The sequence below is a fragment of the Lingula anatina genome, chromosome 4 (genome assembly GCF_051362555.1).
Source record: "Lingula anatina isolate TDL-2025a chromosome 4, LinAna3.0, whole genome shotgun sequence".
Taxonomy (NCBI): Eukaryota; Metazoa; Brachiopoda; class Lingulata; order Lingulida; family Lingulidae; genus Lingula; species Lingula anatina.
In genome coordinates, this window is record NC_141770.1 from 10,902,391 (window position 1) to 10,912,792 (window position 10,402).

Consider the following 10,402-nt stretch of genomic DNA (forward strand, 5'->3'; position numbering starts at 1 on the left):
CCCGTGATCCTCATGGAAGTTAATTTTAGTTCTCTCATTAGAAATCTGTTTTTAAAAGATAGAGATATGGGAACCATTTTGCATTGTGTACGCTGAATTTTCAAATAAATAATGAAATCATGTCAGAGTCGAATTTTATGTCACATATATTCTCCCTAATTTCTAAACGGTCATGTCTCCCCTTGGTTCCTTTATTATCCGAGGGAAACTTGAGTCCCATATTCAACTCAGTGGAAGGTAAACTTCAGTCCCATATTCAACTCATTAGAAGGTAAACATTTTTAAATGAAGTACACTTACATCACAGTTGGGCGCTTTTTTCCGAAACTTATTATTAGTTCAATGAAGTTTGTAAACATACTTTGTCAAAATTATCAAAATATTTGCGCTGAAACTACACGTAGACCTGCGTGCTGTTTTGTATTAAATTATAATACATGAATTCGCATTTCCAACAATAATTTTCAGACAAAATAATAGCGCAAGGCGTTCTGAAACTTTGGCTATTTTGTTGTATCACAGTATCAGTAATATTGAAAAACATACAATGTGCAATATATGGTGACTGAAAATATAAGCCAAACGATATTTCATGCTAACTGTTTGTCGTCATGTAACACTCCAAACGAGAGAACCGTGTGCAGTTTATTTGACAGCCTTTGTACTAATGTTTACTTATTCATTACATTATCTTTTTGGGAATATTGTACTAACAGAGCTGGTTTTCCTAACAAGGCCTACAAGCTACGAATCATTTATTCTTTTCTCTTTCTGTGGTCATGACGCTATTGAATACAAAAGCATTTTGAGCAGAAAGTAAAATGCAGAGCGCAGAAACCATTCTGCCAGTCATTCGAGATCTTAGTTCCCTCTAATGTTTCTTCTGGATGTAATAAATGTAAGAAATATATGCCACTGACAAATCACTATAAATTATCTGTGATGGGTTTTCCCTTAAGTAGGGTCATTTAGCAAAATGGCTCCACTAATGGTGTAAGACTTGGTCATATGTGATAACGGCTATCATGACAACAGAGTTCTTTTAATTGGCGATGTATGTGAGAAATAGGACATAACAAGAATTTATCGATATATTTTTTCTTTTATAGGACCGTTGTTTTAGACATTTACTAAATGATCAAAAGAAAGGATCGGTTGGTTTACAAGAAATCGTTTCAAATACTGTAGACTTCCATAGGCTGTACACAAATATACATAGTATATGCAAGCTTTACTCCTAAAATCATTGATACAGTGTACAATTTTATGACGATTATATTGTACTCCATGATATTTTTACTTTTTATTTGCACAAACACATATATACATACATACATACATACATTACTATAATACATAAAATGCCCATTTAAAATTCATTTGAAAAAAAAAAAAAAAAAAACTATTGACTTTCAAAAGGTCGACACCCACTAAGTAATTTACATTGGAACCATGTCTTGATTCATTACAAATATAATAGCATAAAGTTTTATGTAGAAATTACTTAATACTTCTACATTATTATAATATTGAAATATACACCAGATTATCGCTTGGTTTTGTGTTAAGGTAGCAGCATGTAGTGATAATTCCATGACCAAATAGAATTCCATAAGCATCTTATTTTTCAATTGTTTAATTTATGTCAAAGTTTGCTAAATCTGGTATCCGAATTACGATAATATTATCTGAATTTCTAAATGTATGTCATTTACTGGAAAAAATAGAAACAGGTGTTAAAGAATGCTTTAGGTGTAAAATGATTGAGTAACCTCAATGATGACTTCAGCTCACTAAATTAAAAAATCGACTTCAATTTTATTATGTCAAATATTTATAGTAAATATATACCTTAAGGGGCTTCGATATCTCTTGCTATGAGAATCACATTTGGTATAGATGATAGGTATTGAATTCATTCTGAATTATGAGCAGAAGCATAAGAAATAAGAATAACATTTTGTCTTTTGCACAATATCAGCAAGTCAGCAGCCAAAATTGAATTAATGTTACACAATATACAGTACGTGCTTCATCTTGTATATACTCTCCATATTGAGATAACAGAGGACATTCATCATTTTCAGAGGACTTCGATCAATCGTACCGATACCTGGAATTTTCGGGCTGTCTGCCAGACAAAGTAAATGTAGGGACTAGAGGGCCAGTTAGAAAGGTCGATACGCTGATCTCTGGTTTCACTGTAAGTGAAACACAACTTCCTGTTATCCATTTGGCCAGGTGCCCGCTTACCTAGAGCTAAGGCCTACAGAGCAATGGCCAGAGATTTGGAGTTTTGTTTGTACACATATTCTTACATGAATATTCAACGTTTGCCAACAAGAGCTTTTTTGTGCCATATTTCATAGAAGTAATAATAATAATAATTTATTTGCTAGAATCGCAACCCAAAGGTTGAAGTTTTTTCAATTTATCATAAATAAAATCATACGGAATTTAAAAGTAACTAGAAATTATAAACTAAAAGACCAAAGCTTTAAAACAAGACTTATAAGACAATTTGGGGCAGTATTTTACTTGAAATTTAAAAGACTGTGCATTATAAAGGATGATTTAAAACGCTCCGTTTTCACTCTTGGTATTAAAAGTTTGTTGGTGATCCTGAGATTTCTTGGATTTTTTTCTTTAAACAGATGGTGTAACTTATTAAAATTCTTGATTTTTGTAAAATAGTTCTTAAATAAAACGTCTCTTCTCTCCCTCAGAGAGGTGAGATTAATAGCCTGTAGGGCATCCTTTTAAGTATAAAATGGGTAAATAATTCTAAGAGCTCTCCTTTGAACAGATTCTAAGCATTCACATTGATCGGCATGCATATTCTAGGACTGATCCAATTATTGATTTATATAACTATTAGATCCTCAGTGGGAGTAACTTCGCATTATCAATTGGTTGGGAGTAATAAAGAGTGACAGATACATTAAAGGTTTTTAGGCGAGTGGTTATAGTATCATTATAAAGCGGGGTTTAAACGATTGGCATTTTATAACCTAAGTGCAGCAATTCTGATAACTAGTAAAAGTGCATTAGATGTAATCATTAACATAACAATAATCGATATCACACATGGAAGGCCATGGAAGAAAGAAATCATTTCGTGTTTTTATTTCGCTTTTAGTCGAAAAAAAATTAGAAACTTATTACGTTATATACGTTTAACAAAGTTACAATGTATTAAAAATGAAGGCAAAATGTTCATTGCAAGAGGAAAAGTATGAATAAGCAATAAAATCCGTTTTTAATCGATACGAATCAAAAGAATCAAACTTATGGCATAGCCTTGAACTTTGGTTTCTGTAAAATTTTCAAACGAATATTTTCTCTTGCATTGAGTTTTCCAACTGCCCTTGCCATATAACTGAACACTTACTACATGTATAAGGCAATGTGTACTGTACACATTCATGTTACGGAATGATTGGAATCCAAGCACAAGTACGCCAAAATATGGTTTTCGTTTTACAGTAAGATATATGTACACACTCACACACTCTTTACAGATGGTGAGCTCCAGAAACCACATAATTGTTCTGTAAATTAGTGTTTTTTGGATCTTTGCAAGCTCGTTACTCCTCTGCCGTAACTACTCTAAAAACCTATTGTTACAAATATTGCGTTTCATTCAAGACTGCCATAGAAAAAAAGTGTCATGGTGAAATACATCGACCATCTTTCAATATTTTATCAACATAGTTCCAAAGAAGAAAAATCTTTTCTTTTGAATATTTTAGACTTACAGAATATGAATTTGCTTCTTTGAAAGATGCTTTACTGAATGCGTTAAGACGAATGATTTTGCATAATAAACATTTACACGCAAATTGCTGTTTTTGCATGTATTTTGCATGCTACGTCAGTGATGCCGAATACATTCATGTACAAGTTCTCTTTTCATGCATTGTCGCCTTTTTTATTTTCTTTTATTTTGAATAGAATTACACGATAAACAACAGATCTTCTTACACTAAGTATGGCGGCATTGTTAGCTCGTTGAACGATCATTTGTCAATGCCAGTGTGACAGGAATGGTAGTCATCTACGAACCTAAGTCCGTTCCCCATTACTTTGTACAGGTGACATTTGTATACTAACTCCAATAATCGGACTATAACCCTAACCTGTACTAATCATATGGGATCCCGGACTTCCATTTCCAGGACTATCATTCCTTTCACACCGGGAATGCACCCGAGAACAACACTGCCATCTATATGTCGGTTGGAGCATTAAACACACTAAACGCCATTTCCATGAGTTATCTATGATTCTGGCGTTTCTTTAATACATGAAAATATTGCAACCAACAAATTTCATGTCTGGCAGCATGCATTTCAAATTCGGAGGAGTTATGTGTGCTTGTCGCTAGGTTTTAACTGACTCATGATAAAATGCCCAGCTTACGATCCGCCACGGGGAAACCAGCTGCACTGGCAGTTTTCGATAGCTTTTACATTTCATCAAGTTGATCTAATCTTAATTTATTCTTTTTCCAGGTGAATTTTGAAACACAATGTTTGTGCTACGCGGACACGCGTAGGCCTACATTTGAAATTAAAGATGTCCTTATGTAGTTATTTTACACACTATTGATTATCTCACAGCCCACATCTTATTTTAGCTACAAAAGTCTTTAACTGATCCACATTAGAAAACATGCAACAAAATCCTTTATAGGCCTATCTTTAACAGTCAGGACTAACGGTTTTTAGCTTGTTCTACGTATTGCAAAACATAACTGTGTGGGCTACCTTCATTTTTCTTACACCCCCTAATGTAAGGAAAAAGTCAATGAATTACAACCGGTAGCGCACTCTTTTACCATACACACTGTAGCCTACCTGGTATATCGCATGGAGGTCTGTTTGCTTCAAGATGAACTAAAATGAATCAGCAATGATTATGTCTTACTATAATTGATCATATCCTTAATATCCTTCACAAAAAAAAATATATATATATATATTCGACAATTCACAAAAAAAAAAAAAAATAATAAATAAATAAATAAATAAATAAATAAATAAATAAATAAATAAATAAAAAAAATAAAACTTCAGTCGGTTTCCCTGACTAAGAGCTTGGTTACCAACGTAATAAAGTCCTTACATCACTGAAGTCCCATTTCACGAAGAATCTAAAAGGTCGCTTACGTCGTTTTTTTGTTAGCTGCTAGTCGAGATGTCTAGCCTCCTCGGGAGGAGACTTATTAAGTCAGCAAGTTCAACTAAAACTCGGTAAATTACCTAGAGCATAACCAACAAAAATTTGGAAAGAACATACTTCCTTCAAGGTATTGTGTAATAATATCCTTGAATAGCACTGACATTTATTGAATATTTATAGAAAAAATAAAATGCATCATCTCCCAGCCGAGCGCGGGTTTGTTTATGTTTTTGACTGCTAGACGTCCGACAGCATTGTTCCAAGACAAGCTAATGTTTTAATGTTACTTTAAAGTTGTATTGAAGTTAAACTAATCAATAACGTTCAAAAACAAACTTTGTTTATGTTTTGACTGATTTGTATTGTTGATAAACGATCATTCTCGACCGAAAGAGGCCATGAAACGTCATGTCTTGTGAAACTTTAGGAGTTTTACAACTCCTTTTCTTGAAGAGTTTCTCGTGCGCGTCGACTACGGTAAGCACACTGAGCTAAGACTTATAAGATTCTTTGTGAAACACTCCTAGTCGACTGCAGCGTAGTCGACCTAGCTAGGTCACTCAGCTCGAGCTAGTCAACTACGGATTTAAGATTCTTTGTGAAACGGGGGCAAGATATAATAAATGTAATTTTGATGATAAAACCAAAATGGTGCAATCTGATACAGATACACGCAATTTGGTACAAGGCACGGTTATGGATGTGATTTTTTTTTAGCGAAATTGTTTGATTTCGCACGTGCAAAGGTATTAGTACGTACTGTTAGCTGAAATATAAAAATGCGCAAAACTTGTTTTTGCATGCATTGTAGGCCTATAATGATAACATGGGCATTAGTTTCGAAAAGTGCTCACCACGATTCCAGGATCATTGATCTTTAGTGATGCATTATGGGAGGCACGTGTGTTCAGATTTGATATAAAATACCCTCTAAGGAAGCGATGTCTGTCCTTATTTTATCCCTTCTTACATTCGAATTTGCATTATGTACCAGTAGTCATCCTAAAACCCACTGGAATAAGGAAACTTTTAACTGTAAGTTTATATCCACGTTTGTTTTGCACGTGTTCAGTTTAGTCAGCAGTTGGAACTGTAAAGTAAAAATTTTGTCAACTGGACGTTGTCAGTTGGATTGCTATGTGGATTGCATTTGTAATAGCTGACAAAATGTCAATAAAGACAACGCTTTTGTTTCCTTACCTAATGAGTTTTTAAAAATTTCTTTCATTATTTATTTTCTTATTCATTTTGTACATGGATATTTCTGCATGAAATATGTCATGTAAGATGTTTTCGTCCATCTGATTCCGGTGACAACATATTGACCTAAAATACCTTTAGGCCTACCTTTTTTATTTTAGGGGGATATGTGTTTTGTTGAGTCTATGGTAGTGTGAGCTGAGAGAAAAGAAAAAGTGGAGGACAACCTGTGTTCTCTGCCAGTATGTACAGGGGTAAATACCATTACAAATGAAATAAATAGCAAATTTCTTTTATGCTTTAAGAAAGAGCATGAGACATTGTAATAAGATATACAAAAATTGCGATAAAATTGGCCTGTCTGTATTTACGTGCGGCACATGTGTGTTAGTCGTAGATTTAATCTTCTTCTTTTTCAACTTCTTCTCACTTTTGGTGAATGAGTAATTTCCGCCTCGGGTTCCACTGTATCAGGTACGGATATTATTCTTTGGCAAGTCACGTAATAATTGTCTCCTTAGCAAGCAGAGCGACATTGATGCAAAAATAGAACGTTTTTTATTTGTAATTCCCATCCGCAATGATCTCATGTGAACCTAAACTTAAACGCCACATTTAGACATAATGAGAGAAGTGTGGTAAGTAGGCCTGCCAATCCTTCATTAGATGTTCGTCTTAAAACAAATACAGGATGTCGAACAGCCAAGTGTCCTTCACATTCACGCAACTATGGGGGCTGTTAACAATTAAGAAACATCAACAGGTGTATAAGACTCTAGAATATTCTACTAGTACCAACTCTAAAACAGGATTCAACTTAATTTTAAAGGCAGTTAATTTTTTTATGAGACATTCATTACACTTTACCACAGTAGTAATTAGACTGAAGTAGCAGACGCAAAACTAACGACTCAAAAGTCTCGCCGTCACCAAGCCCACAAAACACGCAATCCTTATTTCACGCCGCGTGGCTCATAAGAAACACAATAACACTGCACAAACACGGGTCAAAGGAATCTTATTTCCCGTGGTTTCTCAAGAAACCGGAAAAACCACACACGAATAGCTGGAACTTAGACTGGAAGATCAGATTAATCAGCAGATTGTTTAAATGACAGCGTTGCTATAATTTGATGCCGCCAGCAACAGGTCACCAAGCGCATATATCAGTGACTTCATATCGGGATCCCGGCTTGGAATGTGAGTCACTGTAATTTAGGCACTCCCCCGTGGCGCATACCAGTTCATATTATCAATATAGATCAATGTCAGGCGGGGGCAAGTGATGACGCGGTTACCAATTTTAAGGCCTTAAAACCTATGTAACTGTATGCAGACGTAGACAATAAGTGTCAGAATAGGCCTATATCTTAACCATGCATACACGCACCTGTGAATCCAATTTTTTTGTAATGTCGCTGAACAGGTGAGCAGAATGAGAAAAAAGGTTGACAGAGTATTATTATGATTTTTAAACATTTTATGTTCACATAAATGACAGCAGCGCCTTATATTTTTGCAGGCCTATATGCAGTTCAGTATATTAGAATTGATTACTCCTGCGGGAGCGTATACATAATTTAATGTGTATATATTGGTGGAAACCAAACATGGCGGACACAAAACAAGATAATTGGAAACCGTTAAAGCCGTGTATTGCGGTTATTGTAAAAGTGTACCGCTAAAGTCTGTACTCCGGTCCATTAGGAATCAATTAAATCCTTAGTTGTTAATGTATTGTGAAGCTGCGGGATACTGTTCTAAGGGTGATACTGGCGCTTAAAAGCCCCGATATGCTAACACTACCGCTATTCATTTATATCAATTAGATAAAGATAAAATGGCGTATATGGATGTCACACGTTGGCCTGACCACAGTCACTCACAACTTGTCGCACAGTCATTCCGGCACGAGACTATCGTCCATCACTTGAAACAATACTCATTTAAGGAATTTCCTTTGGGAAGGCAAGCCATTATATTCAAATATAATATAAACAGATATTGATATTCTATAATATTGTTGTTTCTCTTCTAGACATTGACACAGAATATATCTTAAACGTCAGGAACTTAAAGGGATAATAACTCTTCGTATAAGATCTATATTTTACGATAAAATCATTGTAAACAACTCATAGAAATATAATATATTCTGTTTTACCACAAAAACAGCAGTTATAGCTATTATTGTGATATCTGAGCTTGTTATCAGACCACGTGACCCCCATAGATGGCTATACTCTGTAATAATCTCTAAAGAGATTATAACATAAAACCAAACGTTTTAGAAAAAAACCAGGGACTAACTTTGAATGTAGAAATGGATTTGTTAACCATTGGTAAGTATGGAAAAAATGTTTTTTACTCCGGGAAAATTCATATTTTGGCCAAGACGTACAGTTATTATATCTTTAATCGTAAAAGCGGCAACGCGCATGGATCTTGACGAAAGTTACGATATTTTGTGAAAAAACGGTAGTCGATCACATCCTGTTACGTATTAAGTACAGGAAGCTTCGACCTGAATATATTGCACAAGATATAACGAACCCCTAAAGAAAAAAAAAATACTAATGATATAAATCGAAAGGAGTAGTTACTGAGTTCCCCTGAGTTCCCAATGGCTAAAATCTTTCGTCGAAAAGCCATGATAAAAAATGCTTCTCTTAAAATGTATCGTTTGCATTTAAGATGCATGTTTGTATTCCATACTTCATAGCATTGAACTAGTAATGAGACTGGGGATATCACGAATGTACCGCCATGTCGCGTCATTTCAATGGCTACAGTAACTTATGGTTATTTAGTAGTCAAGAAAAATAGGCGACCAAAGCTGTATATTTCTTCAGTTTTTTCATGTTATCAAGCACACTCTCCGATCAACGTAGATTATCTCCACCAAATGTTTTCGTGACCAGTAATCAAGTGAGTGATAATGGTTTTGTTTGGAGTGTCACATTGCTCGAAAAATAGGAGCGGTTTAGTGCAACAAAAACACGGTGTGACATATCATTCTCAATATTTTCCATTCTACTGAAAATGAATACATCTAGATAATAACTCCCTGTAATTCAAGTATGTAAATTTGATCTACGACCACCTGTGCTAAAACACGACACAGACAAAATGAAAACTATCAACTTTCCCATGTAAAAGAAATAAGCCTCAACGCCAACATAAAGCAGAGCATCCGCTCTTTATGTTGGAATAAGTTACATGTTCCCCTGTAGAAAAAGAGAGAATACTATACAGTAATACACGAAATTTCGAAGTCTGTGTAAAGAATTCATTTCGAAATCTAAATGAAGTCCGCTACTGAGAGTAAGGAACAAAATACAGATGCTATATCAGTTTCTTTTTCAGTATTGCCAAAAACTATTATCGCCACGAAAAAGAGCGGATGCATGCATATGGTCTTTGTATAATAAATAACATGGCATCCCAATGTTGGCATAATTTTGTGAGACTTTAATTCAAACTAGTGTTTGCTGCGAGAATTAGGGAGTGGAAAACATATCCAATTACCTACTGGTTATGACAGGTAAGCTGTTAAGGGTTAATAAACTACCGGAGGCTGAGCGTGCACGAAAGTTAATTACCCCCTAGCTGATTCGGTAGGCGTGACAGCCGCTTAAGTTGATAGCAATTTAGCGTGGATCCTGTTGGATCGATCTAGGGATGGGAACCCGGCCAAATAATATATAATGTATAATATATAATGTATAATGGGAAATCTATTTACTGTCTGTACACATATCTTTTATCGCAACATTAATAAGAGGATTCTCTTTTTGCATTCGATCTATCAGCGATTACAAGCGGTAGCAGCCGAAGCATTCCGATTGCCCAAATGTCAAAGTCAGATGAAAGAAGCAAAATTTAATTTGAATATTTAAAAACGTATGAAATAAGTTAAAAGTTACTTGCTCCGACAATGTTGTTTTTCACAAGCAAGTGACTGCACCCTGGAACACGTGCAAATTGTTCATATGGTGCAAAGAGTAGGCCTTTATGG